This window comes from Onychomys torridus, unplaced genomic scaffold (assembly GCF_903995425.1).
Source record: "Onychomys torridus unplaced genomic scaffold, mOncTor1.1, whole genome shotgun sequence".
Lineage (NCBI taxonomy): Eukaryota > Metazoa > Chordata > Mammalia > Rodentia > Cricetidae > Onychomys > Onychomys torridus.
In genome coordinates, this window is record NW_023414046.1 from 2,858,026 (window position 1) to 2,882,411 (window position 24,386).

The 24,386-nt window shown below is 39.1% G+C and overlaps 1 long non-coding RNA gene and 1 pseudogene across 1 annotated transcript; both read right to left on the minus strand.

The window, feature by feature from the left end:
* Positions 1-5,816: 5,816 nt before the first annotated feature.
* Positions 5,817-8,235, minus strand: LOC118576640 (annotated as a pseudogene).
* Positions 8,236-8,657: 422 nt separating this feature from the next.
* On the minus strand, positions 8,658-24,077 carry LOC118576641. The gene is made up of 4 exons (XR_004943963.1): positions 23,832-24,077; positions 22,097-22,262; positions 12,280-12,335; positions 8,658-9,159 (listed from the first exon to the last, which is right to left on the minus strand). It is a non-coding gene; the product is annotated as an uncharacterized LOC118576641 (long non-coding RNA).
* Positions 24,078-24,386: the final 309 nt, after the last annotated feature.

Below are 24,386 nucleotides of genomic sequence, written 5' to 3' on the forward strand. Positions count from 1 at the left end.
TTGGCTAAAGTTTTTAAGGTGTTAATGGTTATATTGAAAGTATTGCTTTTGAATGTAGGTTCATAGGAATTTTAATTGTGTTAGTACATTAACCTATTGATATTGATGCACCATGGTTTGATGATGTTCAGTGAGTAATTCACTTTGATGTGAAGAAGTTATCCTGTGTTTTGTTAGCAAGCTATCCAAGTGGTCCTATTAAGGGATTGCTTTAAAGTGTAGTTTTACTAAAATTGTTAAAATGTTAATGGTTCTATTAAGAGATTGCTTTTGGATGTAAGTTTGAGAGAACTGTAATTATGTATAGCAATATTTATGTTAGAATTATGTTAACCTGTTAATGTTAATGACGAAGCTAAGGGAGACTTTAAGTTTCATGCATTTGCATCTGGAGCTTGACTTTTTTGATGCAGTTACATCAAGAGTTTATTAATTTAACAAAGGGATTTGTGCAGCTAAGATTTCTATAGACATCTGAGACCCATTCACAAAGGAAATTCCCATCTTTATTATCCTCTACTCCTTCACTAGAAGGTCTGACAGCTATGGAGATTGCTGTGAGCTCTTAATGGGAAGCCCTTTAAAATATTAAGAAGGGTTGGGGTTGGGGATTTAGCACAGTGGTAGAGTGCTCGCCTAGCAAGCACAAGGCCCTGGGTTTGGTCCTCAGCTCCCACAAATATATATATATATATATATATATATATATATATATAAAGAAGGGGAACCTGTTGGAGCCCACCAACGTTTCCTAGTAGCTTATCCCAGCAGGACTGCATGAGCCGATGACTGGACCATGAGCTTTGGTACCAGGTTTTTGAAATGGTATACACTTGATTATATCTAGCAAGGGGAAGTCTTTTTGCCTCGCCCCTTGACATTGTTATAAAAATCCCTTTTGAATAAAGTTCTGGGCTGGTGGATTTTGACCCAGGCCCTCCTTACCCTCTTTCTGTCTTTCCTCTCATCATCTAGGTATCTCTTTCCATCTAAATATTTCCAGTTTTCCCTGCTCAAGAGTAACCTGGTCATAAAAGGGGGGCTGGTCCCGCACAAGTAGTAAATACTAGTGTTTTTAACTACTATTGTGGGGCTCTATAAATTATACTTTCTGATCTTGGGCTCAACAATTCACGCTCTTACAGTCCCTCCTCTTTCTCGACAATTGGACACCTGGGGCCTGGCTGAGGATCTCTGCATCCACTTCCATCAGTTATGGACGAGAGTTCCAGCTCGACTGTTAAGGTGTTTGGCCATCTGATCACCAGACTAGGTCAGGTCAGGCTTTCTCTCGACCATTGCCAGCAGTCTACAGAGGATGTATCATTGTGGATTTCAGGGAGCCTCTCCAGCACTCTACCTATTCCTGTTCTCATGTGGTCTTCATTTATCGTGATCTGTTATTCCTTGTTCTCCCTTTCTGTTCTTGATCCAGCTGGGATCTCCTGCTCCCCTAAGCTTTCTTTCCCTCAAACCTCATAAGCACAGGGACAAATAGCCAAACGAATGGAAGCACATGAATTATGAACCAAAGGCTGTGGAGCCCCCAGCTGGATCAGGCCCTCTGGATAAACGAGACAATTGAATAGCTTGAACTGTTTTGGAGGCATCCAGGCTGTGGGATTGGGACCTGTCCTTAGTGCACGAGCTGGCTGTTTGGAACCTTGGGCTTACACAGGGACATTTTGCTCAGCCTGGAAGGAGGGGACTGGACCTGCCTGTACTGAATCCACCAGGTTTAAATGAATCCCCAGGGGAGTCTTGGCCCTGGAGGAGATGGGAATGGAGGGGAAGGGATGGGGGGTAGGTGGGAGTGGGGGCGGGAGGGGGGAGGACAGGAGAGCCCATGGCTGATGTGTAAAATTAAAACACAAATATAATAATAATAATAATAATAATAATAATAATAATAATAAATTATACTTTCTGCCTCAATCAAATATGCACTGGTTCCTCAGGGAACTAATTTCTGAAAAGCTCCCAGTGTGCCTAATCTCCAGTAGCAAAGGCCACTTGCTTAAATAGCAAGTGGTAAAATAATGGAATTAGAAAGCATGGGTTATTTTAAATTACAAGATCTTTATGTGTCCCAATAGTATGACAACTGATTTTGCATACTAGGGATAATGCAAATTCTCTTTTCAATTATTTTTCTGTAAGTATTCTGGCAACTGTAAGACTCATGAAAAGTACCCCATTAAGCCCCAGATTTTATTATCTAAAATTCACTTATAGGGGAGTGGTATCCCCAGAACAATTCTGAGAGACTGTCATCCTATTTAGCAGCATAAAAGTTGATCACACCTCTGGCACACTCCAATATACCTGTTTCACAATGCTGTTTTCCCTTCTATTGTGTTTCCAGTCCCCTATAGCACAATGTACTCACAAGGATTCCTGTCCTAGCAAGATCCTATCTGAGGCCAGTCTTGTTCTTAAAAATATAGCCTCTGGAATGTGCACCAGGTTCTTGAAATCTGACTCTTACGATGCTCTTCCCAAAATGCTGTTGAATTCAAAATCCCACAGAGCCTCTACTTCGTTTGCCATTACACCTCTCATATGGTGATTGTTACCACCTCACTGACATGCATATGATCCTCTATCACCATGCTGTCTTCCACGCAGGTCCAGCCTCTAGGCTACCAGGACCCATTTATACAGGCTCACCACATGCTGGCTACTACCATAGACTAGAACTATGTGTATAAATGTGTATAAATTTTCCACTACCATAGACTAGAAATATGTGTATAAATTTTCATTGTGTACAAGTTTAAAAATGTACCATGATACAAGAAATCTGTACTGATTTAGGATAATGATTTCAAGATCCCTAAAAAGAGGGGTCCTATCCCTTGAACACCTGAAGTTGGAATCCCAGAGTTTGTCAGCTGGTTGCAATTTCCAGAATGTTAAAAGCCAATATAGAAACCTAACATTCCATGGTCTTCTGTCTCAGGTCCAACATCCCTGATGTAGCAGCAATTGGTAGAAATTATCTATGATCCTTTTAATTCAACAGCCTGAATTTATTCAAGATATTATAAAAATGAGCGCCTGTTTTAATAAACACCAATACTGAGAATGCCAAAATGTTCTCAAACAATATTTTCTCATGGATTGAATATATTTTTGTGTGGAAATCTGTAAAAATATATTTTTATATAATGATATGGATTTGTTAAGTGTAGTACACTAAGTTTCCTACGGTACAAACTTTTAGTCTTCCTGGTTTTATTATCAATAGTCTATTATAATGCTTTAGCGTCAACTAGATACCTTTTCATCCCTTCTCGGTATGTCAAATTGATTTCCCAGCACACTTTTGGGGATTTCTAAACTATAAATGAGCATATGTACATGTCTTGTTCAGATTATCTCATTAAAACTTAAATAGTTACATGATATTTCTATGGATAGACCTACACATGAAATGAAGCTGAAGATAAATCCTTAGCAAATCCCTTTATTAAGCTTCGTTTCTTATGAATATTCTGGAATTACTACAATAGTAGTATTGTGTAAACGCCTTTAAAAAAGAACTGAAATTCAACTAATATCTTGGGGCTTATAGAGTGTTACGGCCCACAAGAATATGAAACAGGTAGTCCAGCTGTATATAATAAGCTATATCTTGAGCAACCAAGATGTCCTTCAAGGGGGAAGACATTCATCAAGGATTATTGGATGTTATTAAGCTTAATATTCAGCTCTTTCTTGTTATGAATTTCTTGTGCTCATATTTTCCCTTAGGACGGTGTGTGTGAGCCTCCTCCTCAGGTTAGTACTTGGATAAGGTCATGCAGGCAGGGTCTGCTGCCTCTGAGATCCATGCTCTAAATTTAATATTTGAATTGGCTATCTGTCTTTTGCAAATAGCCCCTTTAGCTAAATCCAAAGATAGGGCAGCTCCAAACAAAGCACTGAAGCAACAGAATAGCTGACCAGACTACCTGCTATGTGCCTGAAGCCCCTGAATTATGGTCCTTTCAAAGGCATCCTGGCTCCTAGGCCAAGTACCTGGCTCCTAGGTGTATAGCTATGCTTTTTGTGCAAATCAAGTTCAGATCTCTCCACTTCTCACTGCTCCAGAGCAACTTCTTAGAACAAAGGGTTTTCTTTTCACCAGGTGTTTCAAGCTGTGATGCAGATTGACTGGCTATCAGTACTCCTCTCCTGCCCTGTCAGAAAACTGGCAGCAGAGAAAAATAGTGGCACTTTTATTTTTAGTGACTTATATATGTCTTTACCCTATCACCTGTAAGTTTGTAGTCTGACTACATTTAGGATAGACTTGTAATGTCTTCATCTAACCACATATGAGGATATATTTCTAGCACATAAATTCCTTTTCTGATTTATTCCAGCTCCTATCTAACCTTTACTCACTCCCCATTTGGGTTGAAATGAATTTAACCAGGAAGCTTCTGGTGAGGACCTTGCAATGCTTGTGTTGTTTTGTAGAAACAGAGTTTCCTGCTGTGTTTGCAGAGATATAGACCGGTCCCTGAGAGAACTGGGGAGAATTATGGTGGCAGACAAATAAACAAGTTGGACAAAAGAGCTCTGTGTATCTATATTCAGTTCCCCACCATTGGTAGCATCTCTGCTGGACCCCTGGGAAGGAAATTAAGAGGCTGGACCTCAAAATTTCTGTTAATAGAGCAGGATGATAAGGTGTAGCAAGACACAAGGACACCACAATACTCTGTTGTATATGCCCACGGATAGCATAGTTCTCGAGGTCATTGGAACTTGGCTGACTCACACAGTATATAGCACGAGTTCAAAGCTTTTCAGGAGCACAGTCCAGTTTGGATGATGTCTGTCACCAACAGTGTTGTAGCTGTATTTTCATTTGTCATTTTGTAGACCTTGCTCTCCTCCTTTAATGAAAGGAAGAAAGCAGCCTTCTATCTGAGCCTCCCAAAGCCCATACAGTCTATGAGTGGAGCCTTCTAACTTAAGCAAGTACCACTGTAAACCTGGAACCCTTGAGTGGAAACATTCTTCTCCCTTTTTGTAGCCTCAACTGCCTTTTCTCTAATACAGTGGCTCCAAATTTCCTAATGCTGCAAGCTTTTAATTTCGTCTCCCATGTAACCTATGGGGCCCAAATTACTCAAGGTCAAAGAATCTGAACTTGCTTTACCCCAGCAGGGCTTTGACCACGGGAATGGCTACCAGGTGTTTTGAAAGGTCTACTCTTGCCTGTATGTCATGCTTTGATCTTGAATGGGGGAGGACTTTTGCCTCACCCCTTGGCATTGCACAAAAGGTCCTTTGGAATAAACCTTGAGGTGACTGAGTATTGACCCAGGGTCCTACCAAAGTTATCCCATGTCTCTGGCTTTCTTGGCATCTTTTTCTATCTTTCTGTCTAATACTTCCTCATTCCTCTCCCCTGCCCTCAAGAACCCTTCAAAAAGTGGGAGCTGGACTTCCATACACTCCTATGTGGGGGTATCTGCATGTGGGCTGACCCAGCTAGAGACAACAGAGGCATGGTATCTCAGTTCCTAAAACCATTGAAAATATATTTTCCTGTGCCTTAGGCAACCCCTGTGGAAGGGTCTTTTAATCCCAAAGGAGTCATGGCCCACAGGTTGACAAATGCTACTCTATTATCAAACTTCTGTTTAGAACAAGTTTGGGGGAAGAATTAATGGGTACAGCACATATTTTATGAGACACCTTTCCTAGGGAGATGCAACATAAGCATCTACTCACCCCAATGGGAAACTGAAAACGGAATCAAATCCAACTTTTTGAATCAATGAGCTTTATTGGAATTGCTTAGAAGATTATGGGTAAGCAGTTGCTTATTGGAGCATAAGGAACTCAAACAATTGTTAACATGAAACTCAAAAAACAGCACGTGTTAAAGCTCATGAATAATGCACAAGGCAGACCTGAAAGTGCATCCACAAGTTAAAGAGCATCCTATCTTGATGGCTAAAATCCTCTTCTAAGAGGCATGACTTCTGAGTTTCTTCGTTTGAGTTCTGAACACTGAACGCTGTCAGTTTCAGGGGTTTCTTGAAGCTGAAGCCTGAAGCTCTTGAGTGGCGTATTTCCTGCCTTAATCAGCTTCCCTTCAAAATGGACCATTCCAGTCTCCAGGAAACTGTTACACAACAGCAATATGCTTCAGTTTTCTCCAGTTTGTATTCATTATCAAGTATTTGAGGGTGAACATGTAAAAAATTTTAATGAAAATTGTCCTATATTTTCACATTCTCCCTATACATAAATTCTTGGTGTTTTCTAAGATTTGAATATAACTTAAAGGCTTTCACAAGTTTCTCATGTTCATAATAATTCTCTAGTGTGGAGTTTCAAGTATAGCTAAGAACAGAACTTGGTTAAATCACATGCCAAATTATATCCCATGAAAACGTCTCAGCAGTATGAATTTTCAGATGTTTCCTTAGACCAAGAAGCAGCTAAAGACTTTTCGTCATGCATTACATTTGTAACTTTTCTCTCCTGTATGAATATTTTGATATGTTCCCAGGGTGATTTTTAATAAAATGTTTCTTATATTGACTACTATGATGGTTTGAATATGTATGGCACCCATGTACATATGTGATTGAATGCTTTGCCCATAGGGAGTGGAACTATTAGGTGTGGCCTTGTTGGAAGAATTGTTTCACCATTGAGGCAGGCACTGAGGTCTCATATATGCTCAAGTCACACCTAATACAAAGCTCACTTCCTGATGCCAGAGGATAAAGATGTAGAACTCTCAGATCCTTCTCTAGTACCACATGTGACTCCATGTAACTATGCTTACTGATGTGAGTCTAATAGACAAAATCTTTGAAACTATAAGCTAGCCCCCTATTAAAAGTTTTCCTTTAAGAGTTGCCATGCTCATGGTGTCTCTTCTCAGTAGTTAAAACCAAACTAAAATAACTTCACTTGTAAGGTTTCTCTCCTGAATGAATTCTCTAATGTATTCTCAGAAATGCGCAAACAGAAAAGGATTTCTCACATTTGCTACATTTGTAAGGTTTCTCTTTTGTATGTATAATCTGATGTGTTCATCTTGTTCTTCTGTTGGCTAAGTGGAGGCATCTGACTGCAACCCTATGACCCTGCATTCAACAACCTGTTGCTCAGGCAATGGCCTGGTGGGATTTCTGGTTCAGCTGGCACAGACTCTGCCACAGCCACCACATGTAGTTTTTAACTAAGTCTCCATTGTTGTATTTCACAATAAAGACTGAGGAATAAGATGTTAGGGTGAAAACTTGCTAGTTAAGAGAGGGCAGGAAGCAACCAGCTGACCTTCCTTTTTAGCCAGAGACCCAGCAAGAGAGTGTCTCTCCAACCACTCAAACCCAAAACACCAAGAAACTACAAGTCATTCCCTACTCCTTTCCGTGTGTCTGGTTTCCACACTCCTCCATACTCTCTGTGGCAATTTCATGTCAACTAATTCCAGGCCCTAGCCCCGTCCATAGTTGATTTTAATACATTGATTTCAGAGTGAGATAAAATATCCCACAACATATTCTTAAGATGAACAATTAGTAAAGGATTTCTCATGTTCACTACATTTCTAAAGTTTCTTAAATGTATATATTCTCTAATGAGTTCCAAGCTTCTCTTTAAATAACAGACTTCTAGCATTCACTACATTATGTAATGTTTCTCAGCTGTATGAGTTTTCAGATGTTTTCTAAGAACCAAGCCACATGAAAAGGATTTGTCACATTCACTACATTTGTAAGGTTTCTCTCCTGTGTGGATTCTCTGATGAGTTCTAATGCTGCCTTCTCTATTAAAAGATTTGTCACATTCACTACATTTGTAAGTCTCCCCTCTGTGGATTCTCTGATGTATCCTAAGAGATGAGCCACATGCAAATGATTTGTCACATTCGGTACATTTGTAAGGATCTTCTTCTATGTGGATTCTCTGATGAGTTCTAAGATGGCCTTTTGTGGCAAAGGATTTGTCACATTCACTACATTTATAAGGTTTCTCTCCTGTATGAATTCTCTGATGATTTCTAAGTTCTTTCCAGGTAAAGAATTTCTTGAATTCATTACGTTTGTAATATTTATCACCTGTATGAATTTTCAGGTGTTTTATAAAAACTTAGCCACTGGAAAAGGATCTGCCACATTCATTACATTTGTAAGGTTTCTCTCCTGTGTGGATTCTCTGATGAGTTGTAAGATGGCTTTCTGTGGTGAAGGATTTGTCACATTCACTACATTTGTATCATCATGATCATGACATTTTCATGATCATGGATCAAATGCTTTGTGACTTGATGTGAGACCTTTTCATATTTACCATATATGCAATGGTTCTCTGAAAAATTAGTGTAATTAGGGATAATAGCAATTAATGCATGAGGATCAGATTCAATAACTGATGTTTTCTTAGTTTTCTATGACAGATAAACAGTTAACTTTCAGGTACATAGCTCTTAATAAAGGACTTTTCTGTTTCACAATCATTGAATGGATGTTCATAATAATTCCAATCTGATCTATAAGCACAGGAACAATAATAGCCTTCTCATTTTTTTCCTTTTTATTAAATGTTTTCATTTATTTGACATCTCACCTGCAGTTTCCCCTCCCCCCTCTTCTCATGTTCCCTCTCCCCACCTCCCCTTTCTCCCTGTCTTTTTCTGGTCTGAAAGGGACAGGCCTCCCATGGGTGTCAACAGAGCATGGAAATCAAGTTTAGGTAGGACTAAGCTCCTCCCTTTGTGTTAAGTCTGGGTGAAGCAGCCCACTCTGAGGACAGTTCCCAATATGAAGCCAAGGAATCAGGGAAAGGCCCTGATGGTATTCTAGGAGTCTCACAAACAGCCAAACTAAACAACTGTCATACATATGTAGAAGACTTAGGTCAGAGCCATGCAGCCTTCTCATTCTTATCTAAATGCTGTAAATTGCAGCTGGTAAGACAAATAGGTTTGAGCAGTAAAGAACTTCCAGAAAGAAGCTCTGTGAAGGATCATATAAAGAACATTTCTTATGTTTTTGAGACACAGCACAACAGTACAGCTATGGTCACCTAGGAACTCACAATATAACCCAGGTTGGCAGGGCACTCACCATGTCCTCCTGCTTCAGCCTCCACATTAAAATCATGCTGTGCCAGTAGTAGACATGGCAAGTACATCTCAAAAATAAATACACAAAAACAGCATTCTCAAAACCAACACATCTTTCTCTAAAACATTTTCTATTGTTTATAGTCAGATATAGGTGAAGAGTAAAATACAGTAGTAAAATTAATATAGTCTAATTACTACGGGTACTGTTATATATTTCCTTGCTCTGAATATTCAATATTCTTTGAACTTTGAAATTTTCTTTATATATTAGATAAGGGGGCAAAGAGATCATGGAGAATATCACATTGGTTACTCTTCTAGAGAACACAGACAAATATAAATGAAGCACCATCAAAAAGTTCTGTTGGTAACAAGAATTTTCCTCATTTCTAGGATTCTCTAGGTACAGAGAGTTTATATATACATGAAGTAACTAAAAAGGATGAATCAGAAATTCTACAAGAAGAGAATTCTTACCCACAAAGAGTAGGTTGTTATAATTCTCCAACATCACATCTATGCACAAAGCCCTCTGAGCACAGTCTAGACATTCCCATTCTTCCTGGGAGATGTCCACAGCCACATCCCTGAATGATAACAAACCCTGCCATGGAAAATTACCTATTTACCATGGGATGCTTGACAAATGATTTCTTAGGTGAAGGAGACCTGAAGAGACATGTTTATGATATACATGAGGCATGATGATGTTTTAGAGAAGTACTGCATTGCTATCTTTCAGAGACAATGGACAGAAGGAATTACTACATTGTTTCCATACATTAGGTCACTCTCTTCCATGAATTTTCTGATGTTTTCTAAGACTCGAGTAGCAGATAAAAGATTTGCCACAATCACTATATTTGAAAAATTTGTCTCCAATTTACAGTCCATCAGGTCTTAAAATCCATGAAAATGTAGTTAGGTTCCCTGTATACTCATGGCACTACAAAACAGAATTTAATCTCAGATCCATGAGACCCAGTGCTCACTGATGAACCTTATGGGCAGGAGTCATGCATAGTACACACACATACTTTCAGGGTAATAATATATGGAAATTCATAAAATGAAATTGCACCTTAATTTTAACAAAGATACTTTCTAAAATATTGTCTTTATTGTACTGTCTATCTCTGTGAAATCAGCATAACATATTAGTCGTGCAATCAGCAAACTTTTAGGGAATATAACATACACATTTGAGGTCTAGATGCAGAAATGTACCTTTATGAAGTATGTGTTGATAGCAAACAGAATCCCAGTGTCACATCTCAGAGAGTAAAGTTATACTTCAAATTATACAACTGTTGACATTGCTTCAAAAGGGACACTAGATTAACCCTGTCTGAAGCTGGATTCACCTGACTCTACTATAAAATGCCCACTTGAGATCCTGAGGCCTAAGTAAAATGCTGCACCCTTTCTAGAAAAAAAGAGGTAGAATATGGAATGCATAATTCATAGATGAATTAAAAGTTAGTTTTTCCTTGAGAGTAAGGAGTGTAAAATCATTGCATACATCCAATGTTTCAAATAACACATAGAATCAAATTCTTTATGAAGACATTTTTTGAGAAATATTTACAACCATGAAATAGAGAAAAATCAGAATTAGACATTAATGTTATTTAAATTTTCTAAAAATTGAAACAAACAATACTGATAATAACAATTTCATGAATTCCATAAAGTGTTTCACTACAAAATAATTCAATATATATGTGTAAACAGATGCCATCTGTGACAGTGCATTCAGATGAAGTAGAAACACTTTCTGTTATAAAAACAAATGGATTAAATACAATGAGAAATATTCTAACTTCACTAATTGTGAATTGAATCAATTGAAAATTGAAATCTTTTCATTTTAACTTTATTTTTTCTTCAGTATTTGAGCTCATTTATCTAACTGGGTTCTATCATAGATAAGTATCATTTGTGATTATTCCTTCATTTTTCAAAACTAGAATACCTAGGGTTATATACTGTCACAAGTATGTACCAGAAATGTAAATCTAGAGCCTAAAGACATGGCTCAGAGGTAAAAGACACTTGCTATACCTGCAGAGACACCTAATTTAATTCTCTCTACACACATGACAACTAACTATATTTTCTGACATCAGTGCCAAGGGTTTGGTGCTGACATCATGGATCTAAGGGCAAAATGAATCATGCAATATACATAAAATATGCAGATAGACCCTCATATACTCAAAGTACTATTGTAAAGATATAGAAACATTTACACAATTCTTCAGAACTTGTCCCTGTATAATACAAACCTTCAGGGAGAGGAAAAACTTAGGCTGGAGAGAGCCTTCATTCTCCAAAAGAAGAGAAAAAAGTAATTAAGAGAGACATTCGTTTATGTTTGAAAATTGAGGGTTTATGTCCAGCACCAAATAAATACTCTCTAGAAAATTCTCACTACCATATTCCACCTGATGCCATACAAAGGTAGAGACAGCAGTGCTAACCACAGAACTTTAAACAGAATCTCTACTGAAACAATTACATCTCAGGTGTCAACACACTCATCATCAATGTGACATAACATGGCAAAAACAGAAACCAGAATACTGCAACCTTCATCTGCTCATAGGCACATCAATTTTCTGGCAAGAGCAAGCCACATATTACTTCTGTCATCTGTGCTCTCTAGGATGCTGAAATACTATTAGGGTTCAAGGCAAGCAGTCGCTTCAAATTCTACTTTTCTATAAATTTCTCAGTGATGTCAGTAAAAAGGTCCATGTATTGGAATGTTCACACTACATGCCTATTTCTGCAAAACTGACCATTCCAGAATGCCAGCTATGTGGCACTTGAGACCTCCCTTCCTCACTAATACAAAAGAACACATGTTCATCCCATGTAGAAAGTGGGCATCAATATATTTCTTTGAGTGTCATTTACAATAACATCTCTTTTAGAAATTCAATTCTTCAATCCATGGAAATTCATGTCCTCACAGTATACAATCAAGTGAAAATATAACTGGACAAGTCTCTGCTATATAGGTGAAAGATTTAAAGACTTAAACTTGAATATAAAAGAAGAAAAAACAGATAAATAAGGCAAAATAACTTTCAAAAACATTGCCAGTGGTAGAGAACCAAAATCTTGAATGGTTTCTATAATAAAAGCAGTTTTCAAAGAAATGTGAAAAAGACACTGACCTGGGGAGCATTAACCACAGAAGCATTCATTCTTCTTGTTGCTCTTCTCTGAGTTTCTGTCTCAGAAACAGAGAATGGAATTTTGTTGAAATTTCACATCAAGGTGTCAAAAAACAAAGCTAAAATTAATACAACTCTATTACAGTCAATACAAAACCACGTAAGAAGACTAAAAAACCTAAATGATATCAGAAATCTTGTCAAAGACAGGAGAACACGGAAGGGTATATTTAGAGTGGTGAAAGAGAATCTATGATTCTTATCATTGCTCCCCAAAACATGAGCTCTTAAAATTCATGAAGGAAAGTCATACGAAGTGGATTATAAAATGACAAAGGTCATCCACTCAAGCTGCACTGGAATTACAGAGAAATTAGTCATGACAACCCAAAAAATAAGGCATTTTATAAAAGGAGCAGATGGTTAGGAGAGCTAGGGTGTACCAGATTATTTCCAACACACAAAACCAGCAAACTACCATTTCCAACTAAAAGAAAGTAAATTACCTACCCCTAACATTACCCACAATGATATTAAAAAAAAAAAACAAATCGTGAATAAAAGCTCTATGATATGAAAATACCAGTAGAAACAGATATGCTACAAGACAAACTTCAGGAGATTTTTATGATAAACTCCTAAGTGAAACAGGAAGAAATGGAACACAGCAAGAAATGTTACACTGAAGCCAATAGTCCAGTGCAGAGAAAAAAAAAAACGAGCAACATTAGCAGGAAAACTAACAGGAGAGTAAAACAACATGTGCTCTCCAGTCTTATTGAATCTAGTGGCATAAGTGTGCCAGGGGAAAAAAATGAATAAGCGTTAAGAAAAAACAGATAGTAAAGGCACCAAATTCCATTTGAATGATGTTGAATGATGATGTGATCACACAAAAACTTTCCATAGTCACCACAGGAAAATGTTAGATTCACTAACTGCTTCACATATTACAGAAAAGTACAAAACTAACACAGAAAATAATTACTTTATATATTAATAGTAACAATTTGAAAAGAAATTTATAAATTTAAGCCATTCAGATTGTTTCCAAAAGATCTAGGAATAACATTAAGTAATGATGAATTCATTTCTATGAAGAAAATTTTAAGGCACTCAGGCTAAAACATGAAAAGTAATAATACATAAAGAAATAGACTTCTGTAAACACTGACTGATGATTAAAATGCTGTATATGGTTTGTCTTAGCAAGGGTTTCTATTGCTGCAATGAGACATCATGATCAAAGAGCAAGTCAAGGAGAAAAGAGTTTATTTGGCCCACACTTCCATATTGCTGTTAATCATTGAAGGAATTCAGGACAGGAACATATAAACAAGCCAGACCTGGAGGCAAGGGCTGATGCAGAAGCCATGGAGAAGTATTGCTTACTGGCTTGCTTCCCATAGCTTGCTCAGCCTACTTTCTCATACAAGTAAGCAGCACCAGCCCACCATCCCCAACAGGGTGGGTCCTGCCCCATCAATCCCTAATTAAGAATTATGTCAGACCTTATGAAGGCATTTTCTCAATTGAGATTCCTTCCTCTCTTGATAACTTATGTCAAGCTGACAAAAAACTATCCTGCACATGGTTACATTATTAAGAGTGGACTGGTGCAATCCAATAAGCAAATACTGACATTTTCCACAAAAGTAGATATAGAAACAGTCATATGGACACAGAAAAATTGCAAATATTAAAATTATTCTTATAAACGTAGTACTGGGGGTATCACAAGACCTGATCATATATTATAATTTGGAGGCACAATAACAAAGACAGTATGGTACTACATTAAAAACAAACAAACCATAGATTATTGAACAGAACAGAGATCCCAAAAAGAAACACAAAGCAAAATGATCAAGTGAGCCAAATACATAAAAAATGAACCAAAGAAGAGTGAGAGCCCTTTGAACATTCAAAGCTGGGGAAATGATTGCCCATGTGTAGACAAGTGACATTAGATCCATATCTCTCACCCTAACTAGATCACAAAAATCAACACTAACTAGATCAAGGAACTTCCTGGAAAACTTGAAGTGATGAAAAAATGCTAGAGGAAAACATGATTATAAATTCTAAATTATTTTGAAATGAGCCAACACACCCTGAAAGAGATTCCAGGAACACAGAAATTAACCAAGAATAAAGCTGTGCAGGTCAGGAAAGTACACAAAGAACGAATGGTAGCTAAGAAAGTGAAATAAATACTTAGGCTTTCTTCACACAAGGGCCTAATATACACACGATACAAAGAGCTGCTTGAAGTAAACGAACCTATGATGTTCAAACTCTCTATACAAAAGACCTTGGGATGGGAACAAGAGCTTTCAATGGCGTTATAAACAGAGACAATACTGGGTATTGGAAGATTGGCGGTGGCTGTGTAGTAAGAGGCAGGTGACAATAATTCCCCTCATGAAATGAGTTCAGAAGAAAAGCCTCAAAACCATGATGCAGCCTTGAGACAGGAACGCATCATGAATGGATAATTCCATACTGTGTTCTTCCTATGGCATCATGAGCTGAGTGAAGTTTTAAATGACAGCCTCATAAGCTCACAGCCCAGGAAAAGGACGACTTTCACAATGACAGAAGAAGGCAGAGGAAGATGTTAACTTCTCCAAATAAACAGAAAATTACTTCCAATATAAACACACACTCACATTTCCCGACTAGTCACTTCTTGAGCAAAGGTTTGAGGGGCTCTAAAATCTCCCACCAGTGCACATTGCTATCAGCAGTTGTAGGTTAGCAGACAAAACCTAGGGATATGGAGTTTGTGATCCCTGGCAAAAGACCACAGACTTAATCCAATTATTTATTGATTAGATGCTAGCAAGATGAACAATCTCCAGCCAAATTTGAGACTGCCATGCAGGAAGAGTATGAGGATGGTGTAGTTGGATTTTCATTGGACCACCAGCTCCTACATAATGACATGGAGACGAATTACTAATTATGAAAGCCTGGCCTTAGCTTAGGCTTGTTCCCAACTAGCTCTTATAACATAAATTAACTTGTGGAATATTTTGATCGCACTGTGATACTCCAAGACCGCCAATAAAGTTGACCTTGAATCAGCGTGCAGAGTTACCAATTGGCTGAGTAGAATTAACCATAGAGGTTTTGGTGGACCCATATTAAGATAAAGAGACACAGGAAGGAATACAGAGGGGCTTGGAAAGATTCATGTTCTTTTTCATAAGGAAAACATAGAGAGGCAGGTTCAGCCAATCATTTCTCCATTGCTCTGTAGATCTATCAGTCTTTTTTCCCCCAATATCTCATTCCTGAGTTTTATTGAATAATAAAACAATAAATGCAATCTCTTCATTAACCCATTTATATTAATCTACATTCTGTCATGTGGTTCGTTATTTCTCCTCCATGCTGAATTCCTGCCTCCTCTGTGGCTTGCTGGTGAATTCTGTGTGCCTCAGATTCCTCTCTCTACCTGGAAATCCCACCTCTCATGCCTAGCTCTTGGCTGTTCAGCTTTTTATTAAAACAATCAAAGCAACACATCTTCACGTAGGGTACAAATAAACAGCAACAGGAAGGTTTCTGCAAAGAGAAACCACAAGAAGACTTTCAATGTCTATGCAAGCAAGCAGAAACTGTTCTGTTCTGGCAAATTTATGGTTACAGCAACTCAAAACAATCTTTGGGTATTTGTTTTGCAAGTTACAATTAAAAAAAAAAAGCAGTTAGTCATATCCTAAAACATAGTCATGTCTGTTCATCTTTGGGTGAGTGGAGTGGGCGGTCACACAGTCAGGGTTATTGGGAACTTACCTTCTAGGGACTGGGGTCAGAGATAAATGTCTAGTGGGTACCAAAGCAGACGCCTAGCATAAAATAGTTTCTTTAACCATCACACTAGAATACAATATCTGACCCTTGGGTCACATTTCACTCCATTCTACCTGGTAGTATAGTACATGTATTTACCACGTGTGCCATATTGTCTTAGAGAACATACACCTCTATCTGCCAAATATCACGGTTTTTTTCTCAAAATAATAATAAACTGGTTATGAGATCTAGTTAGTCATTCTTATCATCATCTAAGAAGGCTATACAGTTCACTTAGATACAATGTATCTTTCTGTTTTACTGCTGCTTTCAATGTGGACCTGTTTTCTAAGTTGTGTACACATATTTGTGTAAGAATATTGATCCCTTGGAATCCAAATGAATGCATTCATTGATAGGTAGAATGTTATAACTCAGGCCATATGTCTTTAAATGGAATGTCTGTGTGCTAAATGTTCAAAGCAGGTGTTTCTCAACTTTCCTAAAGCTGTGTGACTTTAAAATGTTCTGCATACTCATATGTGGATATATTTCCATGTGGGCAGCCATGTCTGGAGATGGATATGGGTCTGGTGCCTCAGTTCCTAAGATCTTGAGGAATGGATTTTCCATTGGTCTTAAGTGACTCCTGTGAAAGGGTTGTTTGACCACCCCACCACCACCACCACCACCACCACCACCACCACCCCCAACCCCCTGCAAAGAGGTCTCGACTAGCATGTTGAGAACCATTGTCTTAGACAATGTCAAGGCAGAATCATCGAGGAGGCATGGCAGAAACTTCCTGATGACTTCCAGAGAGAAGAAACTGTTCATAGAGATAAGGTCCTTCAAAATCCTATCACCTATCTTCCTGAACATGAATAGAACTGGGTCTTGGTATTTTAACAAGCAGTTCTCAGGTTCCCAATTAGTAATATATACAATTACAGTGACACTCCTCAGTTCCAGGCTGTTACAGGTTTCCTCTCTGGTGATCAACTTTGTAGTTGGACATGCAAGTAAGAATGTATGAGATGGCCAGGCAGTGGTGGTGCACGCCTTTAATCCCAGCACTTGGGAGGCAGAGGCAGGAGGATCTCTGTGAGTTCGAGGCCAGCCTGGACTACAGAGTGAGTTCCAGGAAAGGCACAAAGCTACACAGAGAAACCCTATCTTGAAAAAAAAAAAAAAAAAAAAAAAAAAGTATGAGATGAGAATCCTGGCATATATACAAATACCCATATGTGCATATAATTATATAAATATATACATATTTTAATGCATGTATCAAAATTAAGGACTCATTCTGAATCTCATAATACTATTACTACGTTTTCATGACCATGGCATAAGTGTATACATAGCACTTTATTACACTGACATTATATTTAATCTCATATGAAATAGTTTTCTTGATAATTAATGGACTACTGGACGGTTTCTTTCCTTGCTACTGCTCAAGTACTTTAGAGTAATAATGAGAGAGATGTCATTTAATACTACCATCATTCTACCTGATCATCCTGGTCACTGTGTGGATGGAGGCTATGTTTACCTCTCATGGTTTGGGAGAACTGCTCTAACCTTTTTTCATCATATAGAAATAACAAATAGCTCCAAATTTCTTATGATCAAATTAAACAATAGTCAAAAACTGTTCAAAGGACCTAGATAAATAAAATACCAAAATCTCTCAAATCAATGGTGGATATTTATCATACTAAGAATTCAAAAGGTATTCAATGAGCTAAGCAAGAAGAATGAAAACTAAATGAATAAGGATAGTAATAATATCAAGACTATTAAAACAATAAAATGGAAAACATCTTGTAGCTCTTATATCTACAATATGAAGCAATAGATGAGAAATTATCAATTTGAAGGAAGAAAACAGACATAATTCACCAGCTTCACTGAGCCTACAGAGCAGAAACCAGAAGACACAGGAATGGAGAATTCATTGTTTTAAAACTGACACACCATAAAAAATAAAAATAAAAAAATAAACAACAAAAAAACAAACAAACAAAAAACTGACAGAAGGAGAAGGACCTGATAAGCAGCAATAGAAACTGAATGTGTCTATTCTGAAGATGGTTCCCTGAGACAATCAGTGGAATTCACAGCAGCAACATGGAATTCAAGAGCAGTGAGGGGATTAAGGTGAAATGCTGCAGGAACAAATGCTCCAAGTGAACAGCACCACACGCAGTCAAGTCTCCTCAGAGAAGAATATGCATGTCCTTCAGGGACCTTAGACGTCCAACTGCAATCTGCTGCAATCAAGGTGAGCTGTTTCTCATTATACTTCAAATGTGAATCACAGATAAGAGTTTTTCAGTGTTACTTAGGGGAAAATTGACTGGCACCCCTTCATTCGACTTCAAATCCTGTTGGGCTATTAGTACTCATTTAGAGAGGAAATTTGACCCTTCTGATTAGTGTGGAGGTTTTGGAGAGTTGGGTATCCAGGGTAGAAATTAATGATATAGAGACTCAAAGAAGGATACAAGGGGTCAATGCCAGAATTCTTGCAGTAAAAAGACACAAATAGTGACAAACCATTCTTTACCAATCCAAATAAGAGAGTGGATCTCCAAAAGTCACAGAATTAGATCTGAAAATGGAACAATGCCATCCATATATGTCAATGACCTCAATGTTTCCTTGTGGAGTACTGTGGAAAGTGATACAAAATGAATGAGAATTCAAGAAGAAAAGGATGCTTTCCTAGAAACAAGCAAACAATTCAAACTCCTATGTCATAAAACTAGGCCAGAAAAGAAGCAAGTGCTGAAACTGAAGCAGTCAGAATTTCCTCTAACAGTGCCTGAGGACTGGACAGATTCAGCACTGAATTCTTTGAAAGGACACTAGCCCACTGGAACATGTGCCTCTGGAGGGCCTTGCCCTTCTCTCCCATTCCTTCCACCTTGCTAAAAATCATTAGATTACATCCCTAAAGCTAGCCACCAAGGTCTACTCCTTTATTTGGCCACTTCATCCTCCTGAGGTTTTCTTCTAAGGTCCACTTATGGAAGCATTGAATCAACAATCAGAAGCCTCCTTTGGTTCACCTAATAAACATGCCCAATTAATATTAAACGTTGCATTTCATCATGGGGTTTCCTCTGTTTACCTTTATAAACTGCCATTTGCCTATGTGCCACCTCTGCATCCCATTTATCCAGAGGCAGTCCTATGTCCCTCAAGGACAAATATCCCTGTCCTTTTACCCTTGACCCCTTCCCCTTCTCCCTCATCCTCTATGTTTTTACCACTGCATCCTAGCCCATTCTAACACAGAGTTCTCCTTCTTCTCTTTTCAAGAATTCCACCTGCAAGGTCATTTGCTGCCCTTTTCTGCATGAGTCAAAAAGCAGTCATTTTAATTTTTCTTTCCTGTTTAATAAAAGATTTGTGAAAAAAATGTGTTTTGGGGTGGTATGTGCCTAATGTGGGCCCAGTAGGGAATCCCTGCTCTGCAACGGTCCCCTTCTTTATCTAATTCCTTTACAAATGCCTAAACTAATTCTCCATAGAAATAGACTGCCAAAAATTGAAAAAAAGAAATGACAGACCGTCATCACTAAAAGCTGGCTTTACATTGATACAAATGGCAGATGAGAATGAAAAACATTTGCAAAAGAAAAACCCTAGGCAAGTTGCAAGAATGGACATTAATGAAGAGATTCTCTCTAATGGATTTAGAAATGGAACTCGAGTTGATTTCAGTCAAGGGATGCAAGAATGCTTCAACATCCAAAAGCCAATCAATTCAAGACACAAAATATGTAGAGTCAGTGAGAGACGACACACAACCATGTCAGCATATCCATGAAAGGCCTATGGGAAAGTATCACATTTGTAACAACAGATACATAAAAGCCTTGTGGTAAAATATGACAATTGCTTAGTATAAAGCTCTCAAGAACGGGGTTGGGGATTTAGCTCAGTGGTAGAGCACTTGCCTAGCAAGCATAAGGCCCTGGGTTTAGTCCTCAGCTCTGGAAAAAAACAAAAACAAAAAAAAACATGAAGCACTTTAAGTTGTGTCCATGCCAGTGGATACCCACATGCTCCAGAAGAGAATTTGACATTGCTGCTGCCTTTGTTGATGTTATAACAGTGACAACCACCGCTACTACTGTTTCTGGGATTGCCATTTCATAATTGGTTACTATAGCTGGCACAGTGGAGAACCTGGCAGCAAAAGTAGCTACCACAGTTAGTTAATCTTTCATTCTATTGGGCATGACAAATTTAGGTCAATAGTTATATACATTTCGATTGGCTTTGAAAGTTATAAATTTACAAACTTAAGTTCCATTTGCTTTTGGGATACCATCTTACAAGGACTCCAATTTGCAGTAAGGTTTGTTGAGGAAGGGAATGGCTCAATTGTCTTTAGCCTACTGGCTATGGGTGGGTTAAGACTTCTGTTGGTCTTTTCTATGTCAAACACACAGATCGCAAGCCCAGTGCCACTTAGAGATGTTTGGCAACAGTTAACTTTGCAGCTCTCACATAATTAAGCCTGTATGATAATGAGTATTCAGAGACAGGTAATTCCTGGGGGGGCACTCACCAACCTAAGATAGAGCTCCTATGTGGCCTAGACAGGCATCTCCATGACAGGTAAGATGACCTGCTGATGCCCCAAGCAACCTAAGTCAGAAGCTCATTTTTTAGTAAAGGGGGGGGGGGGCTGTAGGGCCCAGGACCCCATTTTGGGTAACTCTTGCCTTGCTTGCTGACCTTGACCTTGATATCCTCCCTATGCTAATTCCCTGCAAGATTCCACCCTCCAGAATGCTTAAGGGAAGCTCCTTGTCTATGTATCCTGCATATTGGGTGTTAACAGCTTAGATGTAAGATTATAAAACATCTGAATCGACCTTCTGCCCTCCGGGGTTCTCCCATTGTGCTGTAAGCCTGTATTTAAGACCTCTTCCCTCCTTCAATAACCGGCATTCGGAATTCAAAAAAAAAAAAAAAAAGGAAAGAAAGAAATTTTAGACAGCGATGTTCTAAAACAAGAAGTAGTGATGGTGTCATGGGCCTATGAGGATGCTGGACTAAAGTCAATCAAATTGTGCAAACAGGAAAATTGTATACTATGTGAATTATCTGTCAATAAATATCTTATTTTAAAAAAAAAAAAAGCTCTCCAGAATGTGAGAACAGGAGAAACGTACCTCAGCACAATAAACATGGAGACACAAAGCTAAACCAAACAGTACAAAAGAAGGACAACTTGAATTATTCCACTTGAATCAGGACTAACTCAACCCAGGGCATCAGTCAAGAAAGACAGAGAAAAGTTTAAAGAGCACAACATAGGAGAGTCAGAAAGCAAGGGGACCTTCTTGAGAAGGCTCAGATCAGACCACTCACACTGTCTACAGATACCTTGGACTCCCTGGTCTTAGAATTCATTTTGTCAAAAACTGCTATGCAGGATGGGGCAGGGGGCACAGTTATCAATGGCCATAACCAGATTTGGATCCTCTATGCAATAGTCCCAATCTGTCAGGCAAGGCATGCCCACTGGTGTCATAGGAAGAAGACTCTTCTATAGGTACCAGGTTTTCTGGTTCAATATCAGGCCAGCTCCACAGAAGAAAATACATGGATAGACTGGGAACCTGGCCAAAAGCAATGATACTGAAGGTCACAGGCCCTAGGCAGGGAGCCACTACTGATATTTGCTACATGTACAATACTCAACCTGCCTTTAAATAACTCAGGTCACTCCCATATCTGGGGTGCTGCTTTCAGCCTGGGTCAAAGAAACTTTGGTTTCAAGAGGCAACAGTTATGTCAGAGACTCATAACTCATCAAATACTGAGAACAATTGACACAACCAACAATGGCAAATTCAGTACCACATCTAAGACTATCTCAGTGAAATTTTCCATAATCACTAATGAAATAGAATCTACCAAAACCAACTTCCTGTTTCCACTTGAGACCTACCCCACCCCTTCTTCAATCCTTCTGGCATACCTGGATCCTTTGCTACTGTCTCCTCTCTCTTCACCATGCAGGGTTCTTTGTTCTGATTCTCAGGTGAGGAGAACGCACTGAGCAATGTGACACTTATGTAAGGGAAAGGGATTCTTCAGAATGTACTTGGAACTTTTCATGGAACAAAAACGAAAGAAGAAAACACCTGCCAAAGGATAAACACGAAGGAGAGAGAAAATATCACGAAAAACGTCTCTTTATCTCTGAGTATTTCACTTTACTTTATCCGATGGGAAACTTCATTGACACGAAGCTCACACACATGCAGAGTAGTTTGTCAGGAACCCTGAGGAAGAGCAAGGGAGACTGCAAGATAATTATTCTGACCCTCAGAACCCAGACTGATATACTTCTCCAAGAGGAGGTCTCTGAAAAAAGCCCTGAAACAGGGTCTAGGCATTCCCACTCCTCCTACAAGAAGTTCACAGTCACAGCACTGAATGTCAACGAACCATGAAATTAAAAAAACAAAAACAAAAAAAACAAAAAACACTTTTGCAGGGCGGTGGTGGCGCACGCCTGTGATCCCAGCACTCGGGAGGCAAAGGCACGTGGATCTCTGTGAGTTCAAGGCCAGCCTGGTCTACAAAGCGAGTTCCAGGACAGGCTCCAAAGCTACAGAGAAACCCTGTCTAGAAAATTCAAAAAAAAAACCACAACACTTTTGCCACATGCACAAGGCAGAGTGCATTTCTTCAACAAGGAGACATTTTCTGATGTAGGTGTCCCAGCATAATTACTCAAAATGTGCTTTCTAATGATGTTTTAATCTATAAAGAGATTTCTATCTATAAAAATGGTGTGGCCTGATAACATCTTCTCATAGCATGTATCCTGGGCTTGCCTGGACCTTGGCAGGGGCAAAAAAACTCAGGACAAATGGCTAACTGAGGTGCCAATTAACATATCAGAGAGGACTTTTTTTTTTTTGCTATGTGCTCTTTTGGCCTCTAGGCTCCAGATTCCTCTCTTGGCCTCCACCTCTCTCCCATCTTCTCTTCATTTCCCTCTCTCCTCTTCTCTCCCCTCTCATGTACCAGATCATATGGACCCTTCCAGATGCCTCTGCCTATTTTCTCCCTCATACCTACAATAAACCTTCTCCTCAACCACATCGTGGAGCAGTCTGTCCTCATTCATCATTCAGACCTAAGGTGTAATATCAACAACGAAGCATATGAAGACACATTTCGGGATTCTGTGTTTACAACAGAGTGCATACATCTCAGGTGGAAAATTAATGGGGAGTAAAAGTTTGCCCAGTAAATGTTAATATTTACAATCATAACTTTGTAACGTACATTTTCTGATTCAATCAAATCTACAAAGGTTCAGCATATGACTAATATCTACAAAGCTCTCTGGGAAGCCAATTCCCCAGGCCACAGGCCACTATTGAATAGGCAAGAAGTGGACCAGGGGCGTTAAGAAACCATGGATGAATTACAATTCTAGCAGCGTTGTAACTGGTACAGTATCAAAGAAAACCCGTTTGCAAATTAGAGACGCTGCAGATGCTCCACAAGATTATATGGTGACAACATTCTGGCATCTATAAATGAAAATATCATGACACACCCCACTTCGTAGGATCTCAACCATATCGACAACAGAAAAATATCCACAACAGAATTTTGGAAGCTGTGTCTTCTGGGCACCTCCGCGGGCACCCCGGTCCTTCCCTCCCGCGTCCCAGCCCCGCAGCTCCTCTGACCTGGGAGGTTCCAGGGCCGCCGGGCTGCGGTTCCCGCCACTGCGCTGTGACTGTGACTTTCCCAGGCCGCCCGCGCGGAGACTGCGGCTCCGGGAGGTTTCAGGTCCCGAGGACCCGGCCGGGTCTTCCTCACGCAGTTCGCGACAAAGCGGCTACAGGAGACCAACAAAGAATGGTGGAAATGCCTATCCCTTCAGCATGGTTCCCTGAAGTGGCTCTGCCGGGCACCGCCCAATGCATGGCTGCTTCCGGTTACATTCATCCTCCAGAAAGCCACATCCGGCGCTCGCTCGCGCTCTCTCTCTCTCTCTCTCTCTCTCTCTCTCTCTCTCTCTCTTCCTTTTTTTTTTTTTTTTTTTTTTTTAATTTATTTACTTATGCATTGGCGTTTTGCCTGCATGTATGTCTGTGTGAGGGTGAGAGATCTTGGAGTCAGAGACAGCTGTGACCTGCCACGTAGTTGCTGGGATTTAAACCTGGATGCTCTGGGAGAGCATCTCTTAACCACTGAGCATTCTTCTTGTTTTGTTATCTAACCACCCGCTGTTTCTTTTC